The following is a 7,474-nucleotide window of genomic DNA, read 5'->3' on the forward strand; positions in this document are numbered from 1 at the left end:
GGCATTTTATACAGTAATAATGAATTTATGTCAGTCGTAGAGCGGGCATCTATTTACTTTCTGGTGTAAAATTTTAGAGACAAACTTTTGGATATCTTTTCAAAACCTGCCGGATAATCGAGGCGATGAAAACGTCAGTCTGCCGTTATGAAAATCCAGATTCAAATTCGGATTCATTCTCAGAAAACTTTTGGGTCTGTTCCAGATATGTCACGCTTGTTCTAACCCCTACCTGTTCCACCTGGAAGCAAAAGAAGCAAGTTGCCCTGAATCCCAAGAAATTGCGGGCTCCAATACAATGTTTATTTCGTATATGACCTCATTGCTGTAAGACTCCAATATGTATTTTGCCCAAGGCACACGTTACTGTTAGGACAGCACAGCCCTTTATCATCTGGTCGTCATTTTAAGAATTTCGTCAATCTCAGAATGGTCCTAAGAAAGGGGTCACCAGTGGCCGAGTGGGATAAAACCACTGAATGATAGCTGCTTCTCGCTGTTGGTCGTGGATCAGCATCGTCTACTGTAGGGGTGGCCAACCTTTTTGGGAAGAGTGCCATATCTGAAAAAAAAATTATGCGTGCCACTTCTAACTTTTACAACATACTAAAAACATACAAAAAGGTGAAAAAATATTATTTATAGGCTGATTATGGGATTTTTACGCAAATAGCACATTTTTTTTCATGTAAGTCTGAGCAGTGAAAATTTAAAAATAATATAATAAATAAAACAAACGTACAAACTTAGGTTTTATTGTTAATAAACATTTTTAAAGGTTATGAATAAAATAAAAATGAATAACTTGAAACATTTAATTCTAAATAATTATTAAACAGTCAGTACTTAATTAATGTGGCTTTTGAATCTTGTAGTTTTTTTACCAAATCACCTATATTAGGATTAGTTCTTGATGCTAACAAAATTAATTGTTTTAGGTGCATATCAGTTAATCTTGAACGATATTTTGATTTTATTATGTTTATAATAGAAAACATTTGTTTACAAATATATGTTGATCCAAACCTACAACAATAACTGACAGCCAAATCGTGTAAATTTGGAAAATTGCTTGTTGGTACAAATTTCCAAAATTCAATATCATTTGGATCACTTGCAGTTGAAATAAGTTCAAACTTATATTTACTTTTCAGTGTAGTATGGTGCTGTAGGTCAATAATTTCGATTTGGATTTCAGGTGGGTAACAATTAACGTCGTGCAGAGAAATTGAAAAAAGGTTTTGTGAAAAGATCAGCATTTCTTTTTTTATCATCTTGAAAATCATCAAATCTAGCACTGAATGAATCCTGCAAAATGGATATTAAATTTTTAAATCTATCATAGTTCGGAGCATTATTGACTTTGGTAGCTAGTTCCTGCATTAATGTGAAATGTGTTAATCTTTTTTCTCCAAAATCGAGACAAAAAAGCAAACGTTTGTTCACAAAAGAAGATATATGACCAACTAGGGTTGGAAAAATACAATCTTTTCCATGTAATCTTAAATTTAAATTATTTAAATGTCCCATAATATCGGTGCAAAAAGCTAAATTCCATACTCAATCTTCATTCTTGAGTGGCAAGTACTCGAGTTCCTAACTGCTTTAGAACTGGAGTGCACGTTATTCTTCGCATGGTAAAATAACATTGCGCATGCATCAGAGACTTCTATTCGAACAAACTTGATCTGCCGTCCAGGTCAGCAATTTTGAAAAGGTGACAACACTAAAATCAACTGAGCCAGACAGCCAGAATGTCGCACTTGCTCTCGCTCGAGAACGGACAACCATAGCAAGACACAACGGCGCCAAAGCAAGGCAACTCAAACTATTGGACTCGTCCCATGATTACGCTGTCTTACCGCAGCGTTGTGCTGTTGTGTGCAGTAGCGTATGATTAGGGTTTTTACGAATTTTGACAAAGTTCCTGAAGACGACATTATTATTTTTTCAAATTTTTTAATTTTTCAATAAGTCTTCGCGTGCCACTGTTAAAACTCCGCCGTGCCACAGTATGGCACGCGTGCCGCGAGTTGGCCATCCCTGGTCTACTGGCTGACCATGCGGAGGTTTTTGGCTTTTTTTCACGTGTTTAAATATAAGCAGTTTTTATAGAAAGTCTCCTTCTATATCGCCCATGGATTGCGTTGTCGTATGAAATTAACACAAAGCTAATAGTCTAAAAAAGCTCTTCTAGTGTCCTTGGTGCGAAAAGTTCAAAGGAAAAAATATATCTGTTCACAAGAATATTAGCATTTATTACTCCTATTTATGATATATTTTCAATCCTCATAACACAATTTTCTTTATTTTTAAGCTTAAATTACATTTAATTATTAGGTAAATATTTTATTTATTTGCTTTTAGTTTTGAAATTAAGATAATTTGATACAGAAAAATTCATTAATCAAATTCAATTATTTTATATTTTCGATAAATAATCATAAAATTTTAGAGAAAAGCAAAGAAATATATACAATGAGGAATTTGATTATTTGAAAATATCGAATAACAAACATCTAAAAAAACTATAAATTATTAGTGTTTTATTATGTAATTTGCCAGTTTAAACATATAAGGAAGTATCTGTAAGTATGGCAAATCTTTGTAAAATTTATCGTAAATTCGTTCATTGGGTTAATAATTTAAAAATGATTTATTGATTTATTGACTGTCCTCCCTGTGGGCGCGACTGGCCCTTTTTCTTCGTACCCATTCGAGACTGAAAGCCAAGTACTGTATTCGGTAGGAATTTTTCGGGCGATTATTCTATCCCGGGTTCGATTCCGGATATCTCAGAAGGGTTGACTGATGCCTTTAAGGCATCAGTCAACCGCTTCAATAATACAAACGCTTCGCTTCCCTTAAAAAATACACAACAAACAAACTTAGAAAGGAATGGATTAGATTGATGGGATAAGGCAATTCAACACTATAGCAATATGCCAGAGAGAGTCTTTTGAAAAGATTTTTTATATAAAACTTAGCCTCAATAATTATTAGACACGTGATGAAACCGGAAAACTCTACGTCGCCAGCCCGTTTGTCAGATGCGAACCCGCGACTGACTATGCTGTTTAATTGTTTTTTTTTTTCGCTTTGCCAAGCGGTCTTCGTACCCTGAATACTGGGTGTTCGGTTGTGGGTTTGCGCCTCGTTCGGACTGGCTGGCCACGTGCAGTTTTCCGGGTTTTCTCCACGTCTGTAACGCCTAAGTACAGGGCCGGATTTACCAATCCAGGGGCTCTGGGCACAAATTCGGTGGGGGCCCCCTTTAAGAGTAGGCAAATTTGATGATTTAGAAAATTTACACAAAATACTGTACTTTCAACTAGATTTCAACTAGAAAGTTGTAAATTTCATTTAAAAATAAGGTTATTGTAAACATACATACATTTTACTGTGTAAAACTAATTATTTTAATTTAATTGAAAAATACCTATGTAAAATTTTTTCCCGAAATTTTCCGATGTTTTATAGGTATTTTCCCGGGTTTGGTTTTCTTTGCCTGTGGCCCTCATGATCAGGCCACACTAGGCTATCGCAGTAATAGAAAAAAATTATGTTTAAACATAGTTTTGTGGGGCCCCAAATGTCGCTATGTAAATTCGGCCCTGCCTAAGTAGTGGGCAGTTTTCCTTAAAAAGACCTCCCAGAAGGCATCCCCCTAGGGCTAGGCAGATCGTCCAAATGTTGCGTTGCCGTAACTTAACTTAACAATGAATATTTCGGATACGTCCCCTGTCTTACATTACCCAGTTTACCCACCAGTGACTGAGTGAATAAAACCATCGAACACTGAAGATTGGCTGTAGGTTTGAACTACACAAATAGGGTGGTCACCATTGGCGTAGCCAGGGTTTTGTTACGCGGGGGCCTAGTAGAGGCCAGCCTGACAAAATTCAATTATTTCAAATTATTGTCCATTAAAATGGAATTTCCATAGGAATCGACAATAACTAACACACATATAATATGAAACTTCCTTTAATCATACGTTCTCGTAACATTAATATCAAACTCTAGCAATGCCTTAGACAAAAATTAACCAATCAATTATTTTTTTACCATTCTTTAATATAGTTCACCGTCTTTAATCTAGATCGAGACTTTCAGTGCGTACACTACACCCAATTAAATTATTGATAGCTTCAGCTTTCTATTTCTTTTTGCAAATCGGCTCAACATTTTCCGGCTGTAATTTTCTGGGGAGGGGCACCAGGGGGCCGTGCCCACCCATGCCCCTTCTTAGCTACGCCCATGGTGGTCACGTGGAATTTTCCGAGTTTGCCATTGAAAGTCGTCCCGAGATGCCAAGAGTCCATTTCTCTTTACAGATCATCCATGTGTTGCATCCCATCAATCTAGTCAGTTCAATCCTTTTCGTGCGACTACAGAAATTATAATTAAAGATCAAAATAAATAAAATTAGTTTTATTAATACAATTCTAATTTTATTTCGTTTAGTCGCAAGTAAAACATCAAATAAACGTAAATGCACATATTGTCCCACAAAAATTACTGGCATTTTAATCTTGTAAAATCGACAACATAATTTGTTCACCTAAAGCCGGACAATTGGGAACCGTTTTTGCCAATTCGTAACAGTCGAATCCACTCTCCGTCGATTACACTTACGAGTTTCTCCGAATTCTGATTTCCGAATAATCATCTGTTTTCACATGGGAATGGATTAAAACTTATATCTTGCTCCCGTGTGATTTTGGAATTTCAATTTGGAATTCAATTCAAAAGCTTTGCTTTTCCTATTGCTATTTATCTTTATTCCTGACAATATACAAGAACGATTCAAACGACCCAGATAAAATATTTGTTTTTAAATACATGAGGGTATTTGCATTCAGTAAAAAATGCGAATACACGGTTCACAAAAATTATTTGAAAAAACGCAAAGAATCATTCGTTCGCACGTATAGGACGACCTAAGATTTTTAAGTTGTGATAAATGAATAAAAACCTTGTCTTACATGCGAATAAATACGGTATATCTTACACAGGTTGTGGCGTAGCGTGGGTGTCAGCCGTCCGGGGCGGAGGAAAATTTCGCCGCCCCCTTATTTAGGTATTTTTACAAGATATTATTATTTATTGTGAAATTTTGCCGCCCCTGCCGCCCCCACTACGCTACGCCACTGTACACAGCATTATTATTTACCTTTGAAATACGTAGAAATTTTCACAAATAGAAAAAAATTTATTATTAAACTTTGCTGGAAAATGCATACAACAACAACAACAAAAGCTTTGAATTGAGTTGAAAGTTTAAAAAACAAAAAAATGAACTTAGATCAAACTTCTAACTTAAAAAGGAAATAAGTTACATATTGATTATTGACAATTTGTGGCATGCTATTAATTTATATGCCTCTATCTCTTTATTTTCTACTTGTTATATATTTTGTCTACGAGGACTTAGCCTATTAATAGGACCAGTGCAATACGTTCTATTAATAGGCTAAGTCCTCGTAGACAAAATATATAACAAATTTGTGACATGCCTTTACGAGCAAAAATTTAAAAAATTAATAAGTATGTTTAAAATTAATAAATACAAATGTATTCTGACAGTTTATGAGTTCATTATATTTTATATATGCAAAATTTCCTCAACCTTAACACAAAGTAAGAAAAAAGTGAACTTTTAAGAAATTTGCGGGATTTCCCGGGTTAAAAAAACAACCGGGATCCCGTTTGAGAAACAATAGGTGTGACTATGCAGACGCGAATTTAGTAGCGAGCGAGAGATTGCGAGCGATACGGTTCTCGCAAAGGAAACCCACGTACAAGCGAGAAGCAAGAAATATCGCTGGCGAGAGAGAATTTCTGGTTCTGGCACATATCTGACAGTGTTTGATATTTATTGCGTCTCGCTTCTTTTCGCCATATATTCCCGCTCGCTCGCATCTGCAAATAATTTTGTTTCGTCCTGTGGGCACTAAAAATGTCTTTTTTCTATACCTATCGTGCCAAGTTCGGCACAATGAGTCAGTGGCGTAGCGAACATAACTGGCGCCCGGAGCACGACACTTTATTGGCGCCCCCTCCAGAAACACATATAGTAATGTAATATATAGAATTTACTCGTAATAAGAATATAATACAAATAATAATAGAATTATATTATAGATATTTTAAGGTAGTACCTACCTTAAAATATCTATAATATATTACGAATAGTCACTACCTAACTACGCTTCTACAAAATACTATACTGTTTTTCGGGATAAATAGCGACACAGGCTCAGGTTAGGCTTTAAATTTGAGATAAAAAATCTAGTTAAAAAATCAAGACTACGATTGGATTCGGAAACGTGTCTGTGTCGGAAATTATAATACATTAATACAAATAAGTACTATGTACTGTACATACACATTTTTCTCGCCTTTGATGAAGCAAATTTATCAATTACTTCATCAAAGTCGATCATTTCAAATTTTTTTCTTTTCACACTTAAAAACGCTAGGTCACTTATGCGATCTTGTCCCATCGTTGATCGTAGATATGTGAAAATTAATTTTAATTTGCTGAACGAACGTTCACAGCTAGCAATTGATACTGAAATAGTAAGGAGTATTTAAAGTGCGACTCTCAGGTTTGGAAAAAACATCTTCTCCATACGAGATTATAAAGGTAAGAAGCTCTAATGGAGTTTTAGGTTCAATTTCTTTTCTACTGCGAAGTAACATTTTGCAGTCACATATTTCGACATAGAGTTCTGTTCCATTAAAATCTGTATTATAAAATTCACCCAAATTTTTACAATTCTTTTCAAGACCAGTATCTTCATTATCCTTGTTTAATAAACTTTCAACGTTCAGTAAAAATCCACATTTGGAATTAAAATCACTTAGTAGTGTAAATCGTGTACTTATTTCTTGCTGTTGACGATCAAGAACGCTTTTTATAACGCGAGAAATTTCACTTTCTGCGGAAAGACCAACATTACTAGCCAATTCTCCGGGCATTTTTCGGCGTCTTCTAACACGGATTGTTATATCAATATCCCATTTTTCACAGAGAGACTTAGCCTTTTCTATTGCCTCTTCACAGATCTCGTCTCAAATTTCTGCAAGTTCAGTCGCTAATGATTCAAGATCGCGGAACGCTTCTCTAAAATTCATTAAAAAATGTGAATGCTTCTACTACTAGTCGGTTCGATTCTAGGATCGATCGGGTCGCACCAGTCGGTCATAGTGTAAAACAGCCCTTAATTGCCTCGGTCATCCGGCCGACAAATTTCTGTGGTTATGAGTAACTATTTATTAATAATGGTAGTCAAGTAAACTGAGGTAAAAAAGAACAAGAAAAAGAAGAATAATTATTAAAAGTCTATAGAAATAATTATGTTAAAGCACTATTATTTCTTTTTTGTCTTTCCACCCTGTGAGCACCAAGAGGATTTCTTTTAGAAATCCCATTATAGGTTCGGCCACAATAGGGTAGCGAGGAACG

This window comes from Centruroides vittatus, unplaced genomic scaffold, assembly GCF_030686945.1.
Source record: "Centruroides vittatus isolate TY-2023 unplaced genomic scaffold, ASM3068694v2 contig_1033, whole genome shotgun sequence".
Lineage (NCBI taxonomy): Eukaryota > Metazoa > Arthropoda > Arachnida > Scorpiones > Buthidae > Centruroides > Centruroides vittatus.